Genomic DNA, 23,923 nt, shown 5'->3' on the forward strand with positions numbered 1-23,923 from the left:
GGAGTGTTTAACTATGTGCATGCATGTTGTCAAAAGGACATATCTCAGGAATGACTTTGGGTATTAAGTTGCAGCTTTCAGGTATGATGAGGGGAATGGTCAATTGACTAAAAGGCTAAATAACAACTTCTTGTTCCTTGAGGGGAATTCCCACTTGCCCTCCATAATGCTGGAGGCATGGGGATATCGGAGCTCAATGGTGCTGCCTAAGTAAAGAAAGAAGTGGGTATAATTTATAATTCATCTGATTTTTTTTTTACAAGGCACCTAAAATGGAAAGAGTTACCGCAAAAACTTTGGCAGAGGCTCATTCGATTGAAAATTGAGAGCTCTAGTAGCATTTTTATCAGTCGAAAGTGAAGCGTGGACAACCAGCGTCCTACCACGCATCGTTTTTCTGCAAACAAATTTGTTCAAAATTTATAGATAGCCATCTTGTTCAGCAGAGTTGTATGGTCCAATAACTATACATCTGTGGATAGCAACACCACCATCCACACAGCCCTTGGTCTAAGGACTGTAACTTATACATTTTACTTAAGGTTTACATATAATATTTGTTATGGGGAAAGAGGGGCATTTTTGACCTTCGTTCTTCAAAAAGATCAAGGACATTCAGGGGAAGATTTAAGGGAAAGTTAAGTGGAGTGTTCAACTATATGCTTGCAGGTTGTCAAAAGGAATGACACGGAATGACTTAGGGTATTGAGTATCTAATTTCAGGGAATGATGAAAGGGGATGGTCAATTGACTAAAACGTTCACTAACAACTTCTTCTTCTTTGGGAGGATCGCCCCATTGCCCTCCCTCAAGTTGGAGGCATGGGGCAACCAAGCACTATAGTGCTGCCTAAGTAAAGAAAGAAGTGAGTAGAATTTGTTATTTATCGATTCCTTTTCTTTTGACCATGGCTCTTAGTATGGAAAGAGTTGTCGTAGAAACTTAGGAAGAGGTTCATTTGATTGGAAATTGAAAAATTCTAGTACGATGTTTATCCGTCGAAAGTGAAATGTGGATAAGCAGAGTCTTACCAGACATCGTTTTTCTACAAAGAAATTTCTTCAAAATTTTTAGATAGCCATCTTGTTCATCATAGTTGTATAGTCCAATAACTTTACATCTGTGGATAGCAACCGCACCACCCGCAAAACCTTTGGAGTAAAGGCTGTAAGTTATACACTTCACCCAATTTTTACATATAATATTTGTTATGGGGAAAGAGAGGCATGTTTTACCTTCGTTGTCCAAAAAGACCAAGGCATTAAGGTTAAGTTTTCAAGGAAATATTTAACTATGTGCATGTAGGCTGTCAAAAGGACATATCAGAAGTATTGACCCCAATACTCCATGGAGAACATTGTATAAGGCGACCATAACACCACTACCACCGTATACTCTCACCATGAACATATATTTACAGGTGAACGGGACTCCAAATATGTAAGACTAAAAATAGCCTAAGACGATAAATCTACTCATGTAAGGAACTAGATCTAAGACCAGCCTGTGACGCTGGGTGAACATCAAATTATCTCTTCAGAAATTTATCAAATTTTTCCTAAATGGACATAGAATGGGAATAATTATTTAAATTTCCGGTGAGACAAAAGGGTTAAAAGAATTTGACCTACTTTATACAGGATTGTAATGCAACACCGCCATGTAAAACAGTACCTCTAATATCTACTTAGCCAATAAAATAGAGGGGTTGAGGAAAATGCTGAATAGAGCTGGTTAAGTTAGGTTAGGTAATAATATAATGCGTTTTGGATGGCCTGCTTTTCATAATTTATTTTTGTATTTTCTATAATTTTATTACTGAAGTATTATATTCTGACAATAATTATTTTACAGATTTACTCCTTTTCAAAAGGTTGGATTATTTCTCATTATCAAAATTTATAGCAAAACAGATTGAAATGGTATCGCTCAAATAACTCTTGGCATCAAGACCAGTGCACGCGTTTTATTTGCACTCCAATTGTCTATAAGCAATTTTCTCTCCTAAGGCAGTTATAAACGCAATATGGAAACTATTCTTAACTAAGGAATTCTTAATTTCCTAATAAATTTTTACGGATTAAGTTAAACGAAATAAATTAAAGATATTCAAAATCAGCAATAAAAACAATTCGTTTAATATCTATATTGAAAAACTTACAGTACCCTAATCAAACGTTAGAATTAATGGTATGGAAATAAATATAGGCTGTTCATGTTGGCAAAATTGATATCCTATGTCGGGAAAAAAAAAACTACTGATGATTTATAATGAAAATATATTTAATTAATATTTAATTGTGTTTCAAATATTTTTACAAGCTTTATCGTCTAATATCTTAATAACATACTGAACACATCTCAACTTTGACAAAAGGTATGAAATTTGCGTAACAAATGATTTTTGGCGAGGGAATAACCTATAATTAATTTTCTGTCCAAAGCTAGATAGAAACGTCTCGTGGAAACAATAAGTACAACACGTCAGAATCTATACTTCAATAATTCTATACTTCTATAATTCTTAATTTTCTCATACTTATTTATGGACTAAGTTAATCGAAAACAATTATAGATATTCAAAATTATCTTAAAAGACAATTTGTCTGATATGTATGTTGAATAAATTACAGCACCTCGATCAAACATTAGAAATTATTATGGAATTTCTTAGTTGTTTTAACTGTTTCAGAAGTGTATAACTGATTCAAAAGTGCTTAACTGGCTTATTTTGAACTCTAAGAGGTTACTGTAAATATAGGTTTTACCTCTAGGATACTTTTTAAATCATGGATACTTTTCTAATGAACTTAATAAAGTCGAATAGATTTTAATCAATGTTACGGGGGTGCTATGAAGGAAATGATACAAGTCCCGAACACTTTTAACTTGTTCAGAAGTGTATCACTGATTCAAAAGTGCTTAACTCGCTTATTTTGAACCCTAAGATGTTACTGTAAATATAGGTTTTAGCTCTAAGATACCGTTTGAAACATGAAGGCACAATTTTCTGAAAACTGAAATAAGCTTTTTAAAACATTCTAGTGAACTTAATTTAGTTGAATAGATTTTAAGCAATAATACAAAGGTACTATGAAGGAAATGATACAAGTCCCCAAGATTTTTAACTGGTTAAAAAGTGTATAATTGATTCAAAAGGGCTTAACTGGCTTATTTTGAACTCTGAGAAGTTACAGGAGATCTTTAGCAATGCTTTTTAAAGTGTCACATCACATTTTTCATGTTTTTAAAGTGTTTAAAGAGTATTACCAAAAGTCATTGGAAATCTAAGTTTGCATTTCGAATGATACGGTAGCAATTCAAAATAACTCAAATGTTAAACACAAAATAAATAAATTGTGTGGCACTTTTCTACGTGAGGCTATTATCATTAAAAACAACTATACTGTGTTTTTAAGTAACTGAAAAGTTAAACCTTTGCAGCTTGACTTGTTGCATGTGAATTTATTTGCCAAAATAGACATTTTTCTTAAATTTAGGCCAAAAGGAAGCTGATTCAGAGCAAAATTTTTTATTTACATTCAGCAGAATAATAATATTTTATTGTTTGGTTTGTTGATGTTGATATTCATGATATCATTTCATGGTTCAGAATCAGTTTTAGCCATTCATCCAAGCCCATTTTTGAAAATTACTTTGAATTTTTCTTAGAGAAAAACAAAAATATTAAATATAATAAGACATTATAATTTAATTAGACATTAGATATAATTAGAAATTAAATATAAACAAATTGAAGACGTTAATTATAGGTAGAATTTCAAATTTTCAAGATCAGTGGCATATTAAACCAAGTCGAATGAAACAATCAACCGAAAAGATTAAAATCATATTAGTATAGAATTTCTTGATTTTTTTGAAAATATTGGGAAGGTCTTAGTAAAGTTGACTTCAATAGATCTTAATTTACATAGACTATTCAGGTAAAGCCTTAGTAAACTTGACTTTAATCAATCATAAGAGAAAAAACACTTACAATCTCACAGAGTCAGACACGGAAACAGGTAAACACCCACTCAGACACACAGGCATAGTGAGAGAGAGACGAAAACACCTACAGTCACACAGAGTATGAAACGGAAACAGGCAAACACCCACCCAGACGCAGAGTCAAAGAGACTAAGAGAAAAAAAATATAAATACATAGATTCAGACATTCAAACCGAAAAATAAATGCACTAGGACATGCAAACATCCGCCCTGACATATATGCTTTAGAGAATGAAAGAGACAAAAACACATACAAATACATAGAGTCAGACATGCAAACTGACAAAGACAGCCATTGGGAGGAGCAAACACCCGCCCAGACACACAGGCCTAGAGAGTGAGAGATAAAAAAAATATACAAACACATAGATTCAGCCATGCGAACTGACAAAGACAGGCAGTGGGATATACCAACACCCGCCCAAAAACACAGCCTTAGAGAGTGAGGGAGACAAAAATACATACAAATACATAGCTTCAGACATACAAACCGAAAAAAACCGGCACTGGGACATGCAAAAACCCGCCCAGAAACGAAGACAGGGAGAGTGAGAGAGACAAAAACGTAAACAAATACATAGATTAAGATATACAAACCCACAAAGACAGGCATAGGACAAGCACACACCTGCCTAGATACATAGGCTTAGAGAGTGAGAGAGACAAAAACATATACAAAAACATATATTCAGACATGCAAATTGACAAAGACACGCACTGGGACATGCAAACACCCACCCAGACACACAGGCTTAGAGAGTGAGAGAGACAAATACGAATACAAACACATAGATTTAAACAAACTAACTGACAAAGACAGGCACTGGGACATGAAAACACCTACACAGACACACAGGTAAAGACAGAGAGAGAGAGAGAGAGATACAAAAACGTATACAGACACATAAATTCAGATATGCCAACCGACAAAGACAGGCATGGGGATATTCATACACCCACCTTGACACATAGGAAAAGAGAGTCATAGACAAAAACGCATACAAATACATAGATTTACAGATCCAAAACGACAAAGACAGGTATTAAGGCAAGCAAAAACCCGCCCAGACCACCAGGCTTAGAGACAGAAAGACAAAACACATTTACAAACACATAAATTCAGACATGCAAACCGACAAAGAGAGGCATGGGTATAGCCAAACACAAACCCAGACACTAAGGCAAAGAGAGGGCGAGAGAGATCCAAAAATACATATAAATACAAAAATTAAGACCTAAAAACCGATAAAGACAAGCACTGGGACAAGCAAACACCTGCCGAGACACACAGGCAAAGAGAGTAAGAGAGAAAAAAACGCATACAAATACAAAAATTCAGACATACAATCCGACAATAACAGGCACTGGGACAGGCATACAACTGCCAAGGCACACAGGCAAAGAGATTGAGAGAGAAAAAACACACAAAAATACATAGATTCAGACATACGAACCGACAAAGACATGTACTGGAACATGCAAACGCCTGCCCAGACACACATGCTTAGAGAGTCAGAGAGAGACAAAAACACATACAAATACATAGATTCAGACATACAAACCGACAAAGACATTCACTGGGACAAGCAAAATCCCCCGCTCAAACACAAAGGCAAAGAGATTAAGACAGACAAAGACACATAAAAATACATAAATTAAAACATGTAAACCGACAAAGACATCCACTGGGACATGCAAACGTCCACCTAGACACACAGGCAAAGAGAGTGAGAGAGGAAAAAAACACAAGCACATAGATTTAGACATGTAAGCCGACAAAGACAGGCACTGAGACAAGCAAATACCCACACAAACACACTGGTTTAGTGTGTGAGAAAGACAAAAAATAAATATAAATACATAGATTCAGACATAAAAACCGAAAAAGACATGCACTGGGACATAGTAACATCCGCCCAGACACATCTGCTTTAGAGAGTGAGAGAGTTAGAAACACATACATATACATGGATTCAGACATACAAACCGACAATGACAGGAAATAGGAAATACAAACACCCGCCCTGACACACAGGCAAGGAGAGTAAGAGAGACAAAAACGTATACAAATACATAAATTCAGACATACAAACCGACAAAGACAGGCAGTAGGACAAGCAAACATCTGCCTACACACAGGCTTTGAGAGTGAGAAGACAAACACACATACAACACATAGATTCAAAATTACAAACTGGCAAAGACAGGCACTGGGAAATGCAAAAACCCACCCAGACACACAGGCTTAGAGAGTGATAGAGACAAAAACGCATACAAATACATAGACTAAGACAAAAAAATGAAAAAGACAGGCACTGGGACATAAAACACCTATCCAGACACAAAGGTAAAGAGAGTGAGACTGAAACAAAGGAATACAAAGACATAAATTCAGACATGCTAACCGACAAAGACAGGCTTGGGGACATGGAAACAACCATCCAGACACACAGGAAAAGAGAGTAAGAGACAAAAACGCATACAAATACATAGATTCAAACAAACAAACCGACAAATAAAGTCACTAAGACAAGCAATCAACCACCTAGAGAAAAAGGGTTAGAGATTGAGAGAGACAAAAAATAACAAAAACATAATTCAGACATGCAAAGTGACAAAGACAAGCACTGGGACACGCAAACACCCGCCAAGACACACAGGCAAAGAGAGTAAAAGAGACAAAAAGACATACAAAAACATAGATTCAGACGTACAAACCAACTCTGACAGGCACTGCGACAGGCACACAAACACCCAGACACACAGGCAAAGAGAGTGAGAGAGACAAAAAATAAACAAATACATAGATTCAGTCATATATAAACCGACAAAGACACACACTGGGGCATGCAAACATCTGCCTAGACACACATGCTTAGATAGTAAGAGAGAGAAAAACACGTATAAATACATAGATTCAGAAATACAAACCGTCAAAGACAGGCAGTGGGACAAACAAACACCCTCCCAGACACACAGAGAGTGAAAGAGAGTGAGAGAGACATAAAGCACATACATCTCTCTCACTCTAAAGACAGTGAGAGAGACATAAAACACATAAAAATATATAGATTCAGACACATAAACCGCCAAATAAAAACCTGAAGACAGGTTAACACCTGCTCAGACACACAGGCAAAGAGAGAGAGAGAAAGAGAAAGAGAAAGAGAGAAAGAGAGAGAGAGAGAGAGAGAGAGACACATAAATTAAGACAAGCAAACCGACAAAACAGGCATGGGGACCACGATTACCTGACCAGACAAACAGGCAAAGAGAGTGAAAGAAACAGAGACAAAAACGCATACAAATACATAGATTCAGAAATACAAACCGAACTGGACAAGCAATGTGACAGGAAAACACCCGGCCAGACACAAAGGCACAAATATTGAGAGAGACAAATACACATACAAATATATAGTTCCAGACATATAAACCAACAAAGACATGCACTGGGAGAAGCAAACACCTGCCAAGACAAGCAGGCAAAGAGAGTAAGAGAGACAAAAACACATACAAATACAAAGATTCAGACATAAAAACATAAAAAGACGAGCACTGGGACAAGCAAACACCAGCACAGACATACAGATAAAGAGTCTGAGAGAAAAAAATGCTTAAAAACACATAGATTGAGATACAAGAACCGATAAAGACAGAAGCTGGGAGAAGAAAACGCCCGCCATGACACACAGGAACATAGAGTGAGACAAATAAAAACACATACAAATACATAGATTCAGACATACAAACTGACGAAGACAGGCAGTGGGATAAGTAAACACCGGCCCATACACACAGGGGAAGAGAGTGAGAGACACAAAAACACGTACAAATATATAGATTCAGACATACAAACCGACAAAGACAGTTACTGGGAAAAGCAAACACCTGCCCCGACACAAAGGCAAAGAGAGTAAAGGAGACAAAAAAACACATACAAATGAATAGATTCAGACACACAAACCAACAAATAAAGCAACTGGGACAAGCAAACACCCACCCAGACACACACAGACAAAGAGAGAGAGAGAGAAAAAAACACATACAAATATAGACTCGGACACAAAAACTGACAAAGGCAGGCAGTGGGACAAGCAAACCTCCACCCAGACACAAAGGCAGAGAGAGTGAGAGTGACACAAAACACATACAAACACAAAAAATCAGACAAGCAAATCGATAAAAACAGGCACGTGGAAAACAAAGCACCCGCCCAGACACATAGGCAAAGAGAGTGAGAGAGAGAGAGACAAAAACGCATACAAATTCATATATTCAGGAATACAAACCAACAAAGATAAGCACTGGGGCAAGCAAACACCCACCCAGATACACAGGCAAAGAGAGTAAGAGAGACAAAAAAATATTCAAATACATAGATTCAGACATACAAACCGACAAAGACAGTCACTGGGACATTCAAACACCCCCCTAGACACACAGGCAAAGAGAGTGAGAGAGACAAAAACACATACACATATATAGATTCAGACAAACAAACTGACAAAGACAGGCAGTGGGACAAGCAAACACCCACCCAGACTCAAAGGCGAAGAGAGTGAGATAGACAGAAACACTTACGAATATTTAGATTCAGACATACAAACCAACAAAGACAGGCACTGGGACAAACAAAGACATGCCCAGACGCACAGGTAAAGAGTGTGAAAGATAAAAATACGCATACAAATATATAGATTCAGACATATAATCCGACAAAGACAAATCCGGGGACAGGTAAACACCTACCCAAGCACACAGTCAAAGAGAGTGAGAGATAAAAAACGCATGCAAACACATAGATTCAGACATACAAACCGACAAAGACAAGCACTGGGACAAGCAAACACCCGCCCAAACACATAGGCACAAACATTGAGAGAGACAAAAACACATAAAAATGTATAGATTCAGACATAAAAACCAACAAAGACATGAACTGGGAGAAGTAAACACCCGCACAGACACACAGGAAAAGAGAGTGAGAGAGACAATAGCACATACAAATATATAGATTCAGACATACAAACCGTAATAAACACACCCTGGGACAGGTAAACACATGCCAAAACACACAGGAAAAGAGAGTGAGAGAGACAACATCACATACAAATACATAGATTCAGACATACAAACATACAAAGACAGGCTCTGGGACAAGCAAACACAAACACTGACAAACAGATAAAGAGAGTTAGAAACAATAACACTTACAAACAAATCGATTCATACATACAAACGGACAAAGACAGGCGTTGGGAGAAGTAAACACCCTCCCAGACATAGAGGCAAATAGAGTGAGAGAAACAGAAACACATACAAATTCATAGATTCAGACATACAAACTGACAAAGACAGGCAGTGGTGAAAGCAAATACCCACCCAGATAAAAATGTAAAGAGAGTAAGAGAGACAAAAACACATACAAATATATGTGTTCAGGCATACAAACCGACAAAGACAGACAGTTGGACAAACAAACACCTGCCCAGACACAGAGGCAAACAGAGTAAGAGAGACAACAACACATACAAATATATAGATTCAGAAATACACACCGACAAAGACAAACCTGGAGACAGATAAACACCTGCCCAGACACACAGAAATGAGAATGAAAGAGAGAAAAAATATACAAATACATAAATTCAGACATACAAACTGACAAAGACAGGCATTGGGACAAGCAAACACCCGCCAAGACACACAGGAACAGAGATTGAGGGAGAAAAAAACACATACAAATATAAAGATTCAGACATTCAAACAAACAAAGACTTGGACTAGGAGAAGCAAACACCCACCCAGACACACAGGCAAAGAGAGTGAGAGACACAAAAACACATAAAAATATATTTGTTCAGACATACAAACAAACAGAGACAGGCAGTGGGAGAAGCAAAGACCTACCCAGACACACAGGCAAAGAGAGTAAGAGAGACAAAAATACATACAAATATATAGATTCAGACATATAAACTGACAAAGACAGGCAGTGGGATAAGCAAACACCTGCCCAAACACACAGGCAAAGAAAGTGAGAGAGACAAAAAAACATACGAAAATATACGTTCAGACACACAAACCGACAAAGCAAGGCATTGGGACAAACAAACATCGGTCCAGGCATGCAGGCAAAGAGAATGAGAGAGACAAAAATACATTCAAATGTATAGAGTCATACATAGGAACCGACAAAGACAGCCACTTTGAAAAGCAAACACCAGCCTTACACACACAGAAAAAGAGAGTGAGAGAAACAAAAAACACATACAAATATTTAGATTCAGACATACAAACCGACAAAGAAAGGCACTGGGACAAGCAAACATCCGCCCAGACACACAGGTAAAGAGAGTGAGAGACATAAGACACATACAAATATATATTAAGACATACAAACGGACAAAGACAAGCACTTGGAAAAGCAAATACCCACCCATACACACAGGCAAAGAGAGTAAGAGAGACAAAAAGGCATACAAATACATAGATTCAGACATAAAATCCAACACTGAAAGGCACTGGGACAGTCATACAACTGCCCAGGCACACAGGCAAAGATATTTAGAGAGACAAAAACACACACAAATACATAGATTCAGACATACGAACCGACAAAGACATGTACTGGAACATGCAAACGCCTGCCAAAGACACACATACTTAGAGAGTCAGAGAAAGACAAAAATACATACAAATACATAGTTTCAGACATGCAAACCGACAAAGACAGGCACTGGGACATGCAAAAACCCTTCAAGAAATACAGGCAAGGAGGGTGAGAGTGACAAAAACGCATGCAAATACTTAGATTCAGACATACAAACCAACAAAGAAAGGCACTGGGACAAGCAAATACCCGCCCAGACACACAGGTAAAGAGAGTGAGAGAGACAAGACACATACAAATATAGAGATTTATACATACCAACCAACAAAGACAAACCCGGGGACAGGTAAACACTCGCCAAGACACAAAAGCAAAGGGAGTGAGAGAGACAAAAATGCATACAAATACATAGATTTAGAAATAAAAACTGACAAATACAGGCGTAAGGACAAGCAAACACCCAATCAAACACACAGGCAAAGAGATTCAGAGAGACAAAAACGCATAAAATACATAAATTAAAACATGCGAACCGACAAAGACATGCACTGGGACATGCAAACATCCACCCAGACACAGAGGCAAAGAGAGTGAGAGAGGCAAAAAAACACATACACATAGATTTAGATATTTAAGCCGACAAAGACAGGCACTGAGACAAGCAAACACCTTCCCAGACACAGAGGCAAATAGAGTGAGAGAAACAGAAACACATACAAATTAATAGATTCAGACATACAAACTGACGAAGACAGGCAGTGGTGAAAGCATAATACCCACCCAGATAAAAATGTAAAGATAGTGCGAGAGACAAAAACACATACAAATATATGCGTTCAGGCATACAAACCGACAAAGACAGACAGTTGGACAAACAAACACCTGCCCAGACACAGAGGCAAACAGAGTAAGCGAGACAACAACACATACAAATATATAGATTCAGAAATACACACCGACAAAGACAAACCTGGAGACAGATAAACACCTGCCCAGACACACAGAAATGAGAATGAAAGAGAGAAAAAATATACAAATACATAAATTCAGACATACAAACTGACAAAGACAGGCATTGGGACAAGCAAAGACCCGCCAAGACACACAGGAACAGAGATTGAGGGAGAAAAAAACACATACAAATATAAAGATTCAGACATTCAAACAAACAAAGACATGCACTAGGAGAAGCAAACACCCACCCAGACACACAGGCAAAGAGAGTGAGAGACACAAAAACATATAAAAATATATTCGTTCAGAAATACAAACAAACAGAGACAGGCAGTGGGACAAGCAAAGACCTACCCAGACACACAGGCAAAGAGAGTAAGAGAGACAAAAAAACATACAAATATATAGATTCAGACATATAAACTGACAAAGACAGGCAGTGGGATAAGCAAACACACATGCAAAGAGAGCGAGAGAGAAAAAACACATACGAAAATATACGTTCAGACATACAAACCGGCAAAGAAAGGCATTGGGACAAACAAACACCGGTCCAGACGTACAGGCAAAGAGAGTGAGAGAGACAAAAACACATTCAAATATATAGAGTCAGACATAGGAACCGACAAAGACAGCCACTTTGAAAAGCAAACACCAGCCTGACACACACAGAAAAAGAGAGTGAGAGAGACAAGAAATGACATAGAGATACATAATTGAGACATTCAAACCGACAAAGAAATGCACTGGGACAAGCAAACATCCGCCCAGACACACAGGTAAAGAGAGTGAGGGAGACATAAGACACATACAAATATATATTAAGACATACAAACGGACAAAGACAAGCACTGGGACAAGCAAACACCCACCGATACACACAGGCAAAGAGAGTAAGAGAGACAAAAACGCATACAAATACATAGATTCAGACATAAAATCCAACAATGAAAGGCACTGGGACATGCATAAAACTACCCAGGCACAAAGGCAAAGAGATTGAGAGAGACAAAAAAAACACAAATACATAGATTCAGACATACGAACCGACAAAGAGATGTACTGGAACATGCAAACGCCTGCCAAGACACACATGCTTAGACAGTCAGAGAGAGACAAAAATACATACAAATACATAGATTCAGACATACAAACCGACAAAGACAGTCACTAGGACAAGCAGAAACCCGCCAAGACATACAGGCAAAGAGAGAGAGAGAGAAAAAAACACATACAAATATTCTAATTCAGACAAACAAACCAACAGAGAAAGGCACTGGGACAAGCAAACACCCGCCCAGACACACAGGTAAAGAGAGTGAGAGAGACATAAGATACATACAAATATAGATTAAGACATACAAACTGACAAAGACAAACCCGGGGACAGGTAAACACTTGCCAAGACACAGAAGCAAAGGGAGTGAGAGAGACAAAAATGCATACAAATACATAGATTTAGAAATAAAAACTGATAAATACAGGCGTAAGGACAAGCAAACACCCGATCAAATGCACAGGTAAAGAGATTAAGAGAGACAAAAACGCATAAAAACACATAAATTAAAACATGCGAACCGACTAAGACAGGCACTGGGACATGCAAACATCCACCTATACAAACAGTCAAAGAGAGTGAGAGAGGCAAAAAAGCACATACACATAGATTTAGATATTTAAGCCGACAAAGACAGGCACTGAGACAAGCAAATGCCCCCCCCCCCCAGACAAACTGGTTTAGTGTGTGATAAAGACAAAAAAGAAATATAAATACATAGATTCAGACATAAAAAACGACAAAGACATGCACTGGGACATGCAAACATCCGCCCAGACACATCTGCCTTAGAGAGTGAGAGAGATAGAAACGAATACATATACATGGATTCAGAAATGCAAACCGACAATGACAGGTAATGGGAGATACAAACAACCGCCCAGACACACAGGCAAAGACTGTAAGAGAGACAAAAACGTATACAAATACATAGATTCAGACATACAAACCGACAAAGAAAGGCAATAGGACAAGCAAACATCTGCCTAGACACATAGGCGTAGAGAGTGAGAAGACAAACACGCATACAACACATAGATTCAGAAATGCAAACTGGCAAAGTCAGGCAATGGGAAATGCAAACACCTACCCAGACACAAAGGTAAAGAGAGTGAGAATGACACAAAGGAATACAAACCCATAAATTCAGACATGCTAACCGACAAAGACAGGCTTGGGGACATGCAAACACCCATCCAGACACACAGGAAAAGAGAGTGAGAAACAAAAACGCATGCAAATACATAGACTAAGACAAAAAAACTGACAAAGAAAGGCACTGGGACATGCAAACACCTACCCAGACACAAAGGTAAAGAGAGTGAGACTGACACAAAGGAATACAAACACATAAATTCGGACATGCAAACCGACAAAGACAGGCTTGGGGACATGCAAACACCCATCCAGACACACAGGAAAAGAGACTGAGAGACAAAACGCATGCAAATACATAGATTCAAACGAACAAACCGACAAATACAGGCACTAAGACAAGCAATCAACCACCTAGAGAAACAGGGTTAGAGAGTGAGAAAGACGAAAAAATTACAAAAACATTAATTCAGACATGCAAAGCGACAAAGACAAGCACTGGGATACGCAAACACCCGCCAAGACACACAGGCAACGAGAGTAAAAGAGACAAAAATATATGCAAATATATAGATTCAGACATACAAACCAACTATGACAGGCCCTGCAACAGGCAGAAAAACACCAAGACACACAGGCAAAGAGAGTGAGAGAGAAAAAACCACACACAAATACATAGATTCAGTCATATATAAACCGACAAAGACATACACTGGGACATGCAAACACCTGCCTAGACACACATGCTTAGAGAGTAAGAGAGAGACAAAAACACATACAAATACATAGATTCAGAGATACAAACCGTCAAAGACAGGCAGTGGGACAAACAAACACCCGCCCAGACACACAGGTAAAGAGAGTTAGAGAGGCATAAAATACATACAAATATATAGATTCAGACATATAAACCGCCAAAGAAAAAAATGAAGACAGGTTAACACCTGCTCAGACACACAGGCAAAGAGAGAGAGAGAGACAGAAAGAGAGAGAGAGAGAGAGAGAGAGAGAGAGAGAGAGAGAGAGAGAGAGAAAACACATAAATTAAGACAAGCAAACCGACAAAACAGGCATGGGGACCACGATTACCTGACCAGACATACAGGCAAAGAGAGTAAGAGAGAGAGAGAGAGAGAGAGAGAGAGAGAGAGAGAGAGAGAGAGAGAGAGAGAGAGACAAAAACGTATACAAACACATAGATTCAGAAATACAAACCGACCTGGAAAAGCAATGGGACAGGAAAACACCCGCCCAGAAACAAAGGCACAAATATTGAGAGAGACAAATACACATACAAATATATAGTTCCAGACATACAAACCAACAAAGACATGCACTAAGAGAAGCAAATATCTGCCATGACATGCAGGCAAAGAGAGTAAGAGAGATAAAAACACATACGAATACATAGATTTAGACATACAAACATAAAAAGACAAGCACTGGGACAAGCAAACACCAGCAAAAACATACAGATAAAGAGTGTGAGAGACAAACAATGCTTACAAACACATAGATTGAGATACAAGAGCCGACAAAGACAGAAGCTGAGAGAACCAAACGCCCGCCCAGACACAAAGGAACATAGAGTAGGACAAACAAAAACACATATAAATACATAGATTCAGACATACAAACTGACGAAGACAGGCAGTGGGAAAAGCAAACACTGACCCGGACACACAGGAAAAGAGAGTGAGAGAGACAAAAACACCTAATTATATATAGTTTTAGACATACAAACTGACAAAGACAGTTACTGGGACAAGCAAACACCTGCCCTGGCACACAGGCAAAGAGATTAAAGGAGATAAAAAAACACATACAAATAAATAGATTCAGACATACAAACCAACAAATAAAGCCACTGGGACAAGCAAACACCCACCCAGACACACACAGACAAAGAGAGTGAGAAAGATAAAAAAAAAACACATACAAATATAAAGTCTCGGATACAAAAACCGACAAAGACAGGCAGTGGGACGAGCAAACATCTGCCCAGACACACCGGCAAAGAGAGTGAGAGTGACAAAAAACACATACAAACACATAAAATCAGACAAGCAAATCGATAAAAACAGGCATGGGGAAAACAAAACACCCGCCCAGACACACAGGCAAAGAGAGTGAGAGAGGTTTTTAGAGGTTTTTAATGGTGGGAGGCACTTGTGCCGAATCCAAACCCATTATGGGGTACCACCTCCATGTTGAAGATACGGTAATTAGGTGCGTGGCAGGTGGCACCGTTCCCCGTCTAATGATGCATGGCAATGGATTTATGGGCTTTGTCGGGCTAACCACCTGGCAAAGCTTCTTTTACCTGGTTATGATTAACAACAAAAAGCCTCGGACCAAACAGCCATTTTGACGACGACCTATAGCACGTCGACCAACCATCCAAACGGACCTGTTTACGGTAGCCCACTGTAATGTACGATGTCTCAGATCTAAGTTTGACCAGTTCCTACATTTAGTGAACTCGGTCAAGCCATCTATCATGTGCATCACTGAGACCAATCTAAACCAAGAAATTCAGAGCAGTGAGGTTGCCATACAGGGATACACGATCCTCAGGCGGGATCGAGAGCGTACTGACGACGCTAAATACGGAGGAGGAGGTGTCGCTGTTTATATACGGAGCCATATACCTTATTAATGCCTGAACATACCAGAGTCAGCAGGCAAAGAAGCTCTGTGGGTCAGGGTGACCCTCCCAAATAAATCCGTGATTGTCGGTACCGTGTATAACCCTCCAACTTACCAGATTACCAGCTACCTTGAAACCTCCCTTGAATATATTCGGGGCAAGTACGTTCAGTCTGCCATTATCCTTCATGGAGACTTCAACGTCCATCATAGCGTGTGGCTTCGCAGTAAAAATACTGATAGGGAAGGGTCGGACTTGTATGATCTATCTCTCTTTTACGGGCTGGAACAACTTGTCGATTTTGAAACGTGTCACGGCCCAAACGGATCATCTCGTCTTGACCTATTTCTTACAGATCACCCTGACTCCTTTAAGGTAGACGCTCATGCTTTCACCAGTGACCACGTTGCCGTCGTTGCACGTGGAAACCTACGTATTCCGTCTCCAGTAAAGCATGAACGAACAATCTGGCTATACAAAAAGATGATTGGGACGGTTTGAGAAACACTATTTTTTCTCAGCAGTGGAGAGCCTTCCTCCTGGAAGGCCCAGAGAAAGCTGCAGATAAGTACCAGCAGGCCATAGTTGACTCTGTAGAAAAGTATATCCCTTCAAAGCGGATCCAGGTGTCCAGTAAGGACAAACCTTGGTTCAACGCCTAATGTAAGAAGACAATCCGAGCAAAGCAAAAGGCAGACAAGCGATGGCTAATTTCGAAGAGAGAAGAGGACAGAATTACATGCATAAATGCACGCAAAGATGCAGTTCGAGCGATTCGGCAGTCCCGGATTCAGTATAAGGAGAAATTCACCACCAAGATTCAACTTGCTTCGGTAAAGAGTTGGTGGAAAATTGTCAAGGAAGCTTTACCGTCATCCAAGGGGACCGCAATTCCTTCTCTCCAGAGTAACGGGACAGTGGTACAAGATCCACAGGCAAAGGCTGAAGCTCTTGCTAAGGCTTTTGCCGAATTCTCGAATCTAGACAATGACTGTAGAGAAGTGCCAAAATTCTCCAACCGAACCGACACTGTCCTGGAACGCGTAAATTTTTCTGCTCCCAAAATCCTTTGCATTCTGCAGCATCTGGATGTGACCAAAGCCACGGGTCCTGACAACATACCCAATGTTCTCCCAAGTCCTACAGTGCCAAACTATCTGGACTCTTGTCATTGCTTTTCCGGCTGTGCTTTTGCTCCGGAACCTTCCCACGAACACGGAAGTCCACCCATGTTATACCTACTCTGAGGCCAGAAGGCGATCCAACGAGCGTGGGCTCCTACAGGCCTATTAGCCTTCTCTCCTGTGTTGGCAAAGTCTACGACAGTGTCTCCAATAAAACACTTCATCAGTACCTGGAATCAAATGACCTTCTAGGCGATCGCCAATATGGATTCCGCCGGAAACGCTCAACATTAGACTGCCTAGTGGCCCAGTATCAGGAGTGGATAGAACTACTGGCAATGGGATACAATATCAGGTTACTATCCTTCGACATTGCGAAAGCTTTTGACAGAGTATGGCACCGTGGCTTGCTAAAGAAACTCTATGTGTATGGTGTTCGTGGATGTCTGTTAAAATTGATTGAGAGCTTTCTTTCCGATCGTTCACTGCGGGTTGTTCTTCACGGGTTTCTTTCCCGCGAATATCTAGTGAAAGCAGGGGTACCCCAGGGCAGTGTCTTGGGACCTACGCTCTTCCTTATCTACAGTACATAAACGACATGGGAGACAACCTCGCAAACCATCTGCATCACTTTGCCGACGATACCACGACACACTCAGCCGTCCCTAAACACGAAGACCCAACACAAACCTCCCTTTCCCTACAGATGGATCTTTTTAAAATTGAAAAGTGGTCTGATGCATGGATGATCAACTTCAATGCGTCGAAAACAAAGGAGCTTCTAATTACCCGATCAAAGGTGCCACGTGAACACCCCAGTTTTATTCAAAAATGACGCTATAAAGAGAGTCGACGAGCTTCGTGTACTGGGGATTCATTTCTCTACAGATCTCTCTTGGAAAAACCACCTTGATCGGTTGAGAACCTCCTGCGCAAGAAAGCTGGGAGTTACTCTTCGCTGCAAAACCCTTCTCGCTCGATTATCCCACTCTACAAGTCTTGCATCAGACCCATAGCTGAATATGGATGCCCGCTATTTGCTGGTGCTCCGAAAACGCTGTTGGCTCCACTTCAGAAGATCCAGAATAGGGTAAATAGGGCGGGCTGCGCCTCTATACAAGAATTTCTCAAGCTTCTAAATGAAAGGTTTGATGTAGCGTCGATGGCTGCTTTCTACAAGTACATGAATTCACCTCCCTCAGACGAGTTCTCTCGAATTGTGCCCCCCTTTCTCCAGCCGACAAGGCAGACACGAAGGCGCACAGCTCGGTCCATATATCTAAAGGAGGATACGCCAAAAACAAAGTACTTGAGGAACAGCTTCATCCGGCGTTGCACTTCTATTTGGAACGTTTATCCTGGGGATATTATCTCTGCAAATCCCTCTGTTGACACCTTCAAAAGAAGGTTCAATAGACATTTAAAACCTCGAGGCCATTGAAAGAGGTAAATAAATAGCGGCATATCAGATACTTTAAAGTACCTGGTGCCATGAATATTGGAATAAAAAAAAACAAAAAAAAAACATAAAAATAATTGATAGATTCAGGAATACAAACCGACAAAGATAAGCACTGGGGCAGGCAAACACCCGTCCAGATACACTGGCAAAGAGAGGAAGAGAGACCAAAAAACATTCAAATACATAGATTCAGACATACAAACCAACAAAGATGGTCACTGGGACATGCAGACACCCACCTAGACACACAGTCAAAGAGAGTGAGAGAGACAAAAACACATACACATATATAGATTCAGACAAACAAACTGACAAAGACAGGCAGTGGGACAAGTAAACACCCACCCAGACTCAAAGGCGAAGAGAGTGAGAGAGACAGAAACACTTACAAATATTTAGATTCAGAAATACAAACCCACAAAGACAGGCACTGGGACAAACAAAGACCCGCCCAGAGGCACAGGTAAAGAGTGTGAAAGAGACAAAAAACGCATACAAATATATAGATTCAGACAAACAAACCGACGAAGACAAATCCGGGGAATGGTAAACACCTACCCAGACATACAGGCAAAGAGAGTTAGAGAGAAAAAACACATGCAAATACATAGATTCAGACATACAAACCGACAACGACAAGCACTGGGACAAGCAAACACCCGCCCAAACACACAGGCACAAAGATTGAGAGAGACAAAAAATACATAAAAATATATCGATTCAGACATAAAAACCAACAAAGACATGAACTGGGAGAAGCAAACACCCGCACAGACACACAGGCAAAGAGAGTGAGAGAGACAAAGCACATATAAATATATAGATTCAGACATACACGCCGAAATAGACACACCCTGGGACAGGTAAACACCTGCCCAAACACACAGGACAAGAGATTAAGAGAGACAAAATCACATACAAATACATAGATTCAGACATACAAACATACAAAGACAGGCACTGGGACAAGCAAACACAAACGCTGACAAACAGATAAAGAGAGTTAGACACAATAACACTTAAAAACAAATCGATTCATGCATACAAAGGGACAAAGACAGGCGTTGGGAGAAGTACACACCCTCCCAGGCATAGAGGCAAATAGAGTGAGAGAAACAATAACACATACAAATTAATAGACTCAGAGATACAAACTGACAAAGACACACATTGGTAAAAGCAAACACCCACCCAGACAAACATGTAAAGAGAGTAAGAGAGACAAAAACACATACAAATATATGCGTTCAAACATACAAACCAACAAAGACAGACAGTTGGACAAACAAACACCTGCCCAGACACACAGGCAAAGAGAGTAAGAGAGACAACAACACATACAAATATATATTCGGACATATAAAAAGACAAAGAAAGGCAGTGGGACAAGCAAAGACCGGCCCAGAAAACACAGGCAACGAGAGTGAGAGAGACAAAAACACATTCAAATAAATAGAGTCAGACATAGGAACCGACAAAGACAGCCACTTTGAAAAGCAAACACCACCCTGACACACACAGAAAAAGAGAGGGAGAGAGACAAAAAACACATACAAATATTTACATTCCGACATACAAACATACAAAAACAGGCACTGGGACAAGCAAACAGCAACACAGACACACAGATAAAGAGGGTTTGAGACAAAAAACGCATAAAAACACTTAGATTTAGATATACAAACAGACAAAGACAGGCGCTTGGAGAAGCAAACACCCGCCCAGACACACAGGCAAATAGAGTGAGAGTAATAAAAACATATACAAATACATAGATTCAGACATAAAAACCTACAAACACAGGCAGTGGGATAAGCAAACATCCACCCAGACACAAATGCAAAGAGAGTGACAGACACAAAAACACATAAAAATACATAGATTCAGACATACAAACCGACAAAAATAGGCACTGGGACAGGCAAAGACCCGTCCAGACACAGAGGCAAAGAGAGTAAGAGAGACAAAAAACACACACACATATATAAAATTCAGACATACAAATCGACAAAGAGAAACACTGGAAGAAGAAACTACCTACCCAGACACACAGGCAAAGAGAGTAAGAGAGACAAAAAAAAAACAGAAACAAATAGATTCAGATATAAAAACAGACAAGGGCAGACACCGGAACAAGCAAACACCCGCCCAGACACACAGGCAAGGAGAGTGAGAGAGACAAAAACACATACAAATATATCACGCCCGCTCAGACACTGACTCACAGTGAGAGAGATATGCAAAAATTTAGGTTAACTTAGGTTCACTTAGAACATTGCGTCACTCTAAGTGGACCTAAATGAACCTAAATTTTTCCATGTCTCTCTTTACCTGGGTGTCTGGGCAGGTTTTTGCTTCTTCCGGTGCCGGTCTTTGTCAGTTTGTATGTCTTAATCTATGCATTTGTTTGTGTTTTTGTTACTCTCACTCTATTTAACTGTAGGTCTGGGTGGATGTTTGCTTCTCCCAGCGCATGTTTTTGTCTTTTTGTATGTCTGAAACTATTTGTTTGTATGCATTTTTTGTCTCTCACTCTCTTTATTTGTGTGTCTGTGTTTTTCTCTCTCTCATTCTCTTAGTCTGTTTGTCTGGATGGGTGTTTCCTTGTCCTATTGCTTGTCTCTGTAGGTTTGTTTGTGTGAATCTATGTATTTGTATGCATTTTTGTCACTCACTCTCTTTTTCTGTGTGTCTAGGCAGGTTTTTTACCTGGACTTAGGTTTTTTTTTGTCGGTTTGTATGTCTGAATCTATATATTTGTATGTGTTTTGTCTCTCTCGCTCCCTTTACTTGTGCTTCTGGATGGGTGTTTGCTTGTCCCAGTACCTGTATTTGTCGGTTTGTAGGCCTGAATCTATATATTTCTATGTGTTTTTTGTCTCTCTCAAATCTTAGCCTGTATGTCTGGCCGGGAGTTTACTTGTCCCAGTGCCTGTCTTTGTTGGTTTGTATGTCTGAATCGATGTATTTGTATATGTTTTTGTGTCTCTTGCTCTCTTTGCCTGGGTGTCTGGGCGGGTGTCTGCCTTTCCCAGTGCTTGTCTTTGTCGATTTTTGTGTCTAAATCTATACATTTGTATGCGTTTTTCTCTCTCTCTCTCTCTCTCTCTCTCTCTCTCTCTCTCTCTCTTCTCTCTCACTCTCTTTGCCCGTGTTTCTGAGTAGGCGTTTGTTGTCCCCATGCTTGTCTTTGTTGATTTGCATGTCTGAATTTATGTGTTTGTATGCGTTTTTGTCTCTCTCAATCTCTAAGCCTGTATGTCTGGGCGGGCTTGTCTTTGTCCTAGGGCTTGTGTTTGTCGGTTCGTTTGTGTGAATCTTCGTATCTGTATGCGATTTTGTCACTTACTCTCATTTCCTGTGTCTGGGTGGGTATTTACATGTCCCCATGGCTATCATTGTTAGTTTGCAGTTCCGAAGTTATGTGTTTGTATACGTGTTAGTCTATCTAACTCTCTCTGCCTGTGTGCTGGATAGTTGTTTCTTATGTCCCAGTGCCTGTCTTTGTAAGTTTATTTGTCTGAATCTCTTTATTTGTATGCGTTTTGGTCTCCCTCCCTCTCTAAGCCTGCGTGTCTGGGCGGGTGTTTTCATGTCACAGTGTCTGTCTTTGTCGGTTTGCATGTCTGAATCTATGCGTTTGTGTATGTTTTTGTCCTTCTCACTCTCTAAGCCAATGTGTCTGAGCAGGTGTTTGCTTTTCCTAGTGCCTTTCTTTGTCTGTTTTTATGTCTGAATCTATGTATTTGTATGCCTTTTTAGCTCTATCCCTCTCTAGGCCTGTGTGTCTGAGTGTGTTTGCATGTCCCAGTGCCAATGTTTGTCAGTTCGCATATCTGAATCTATGTGCTTGTATGTTTTTCGTCTCTCTCACTCTCTTTGACTTTATTTCTGGGTGGGTGTATGCATGTCCCAGTGCATGTCTTTGTGTGTTTGAATGTCAGAATTTATTTGTTTTTGTGTGTTTTTGTCTCTCTCACTCTCTTTGACTCTGTGTCTGAGCGGGTGTTTGCCTTTTTCCCTTTCTGACTCTTAGTGATTGTATGTGTTTTACTTTCGTTCTCACTATGCCTGTGTGTCCGAGTGGATGTTTTCATGTTTTCGTGTCTGAATCTGTCCGATTGTAGGTATTTTTTCTCTTGTGAGTTATTGAAGTCAATTTTACTAATACCCTACCTGAATAATCTATGTAAAATCAGATTTATTGTAGTCAACTTTAATAAGACCTTACTAATATTTTCTCAAAAATCAAGAAATTCCATACTGATATAATTTTAGTATTTTCGGTCGATTGTTTAATTGGACTTGGTCTAATATGCCACTGAACTTGAAAATTGGAAATTCTACCTATATTTAATGTCTTCAATTTGTTTTAATTTAATGTCTAATTATATATAATGTCTAATTAACTTATAATGTCTAATCATATTTAATGTCTTTGTTTTTCTCTAAGAAAATTCAAAGTAAATTTCTAAAATCTGCTTTGATGAATGGCTTAAACTGACTCTGGCTCAACTTTCTGAACTGTCAACACTGACAAACAAAACAATAAAATATTATTGTTCGGCTGAATGTAAATAAAAAGTGTTGTTATTAATCAGCTTCCATTTGGCCTAAATATAAGATAAATGTCCATTTTGGCAACTAAATTCACATGCAACAAGTCACGCTGCACTGGTTTAACTTTTCAGTTACTTAAAAAGACAGTATAGTTATTTTTAATGATCAAAGCCTCACGCGGAAAATTGTCTCACTTTTTTTTCTTAACATTTGAGTTATTTTGATATGCTACCGTATCATTTGAAATACGAACTCAGCTTCTCAATGACTTTTCGTAATACTATTTAAACGCTTTAAAAACATGAAAATGTGATGTAGCACTTTGAAAACATTGCCAAATATCTCATGTAACTTTTCAGAGTTCAAAATAAGCCAGTTGAGCACTTTTGTATCA

General features: G+C 39.4%; 1 protein-coding gene across 1 annotated transcript in view; it reads left to right on the forward strand.

Annotated features, from left to right (window-relative positions):
* LOC148953366 (uncharacterized) overlaps positions 1 to 23,923 on the forward strand; it is a 91,536-nt gene that overhangs the window by 42,032 nt on the left and 25,581 nt on the right. The window lies entirely within an intron of this gene.

Source organism: Artemia sp. Qi Xiang Cuo, chromosome 4 (assembly GCF_049724085.1).
Source record: "Artemia sp. Qi Xiang Cuo chromosome 4, ASM4972408v1, whole genome shotgun sequence".
In the NCBI taxonomy this organism is placed as follows: domain Eukaryota; kingdom Metazoa; phylum Arthropoda; class Branchiopoda; order Anostraca; family Artemiidae; genus Artemia; species Artemia sp. Qi Xiang Cuo.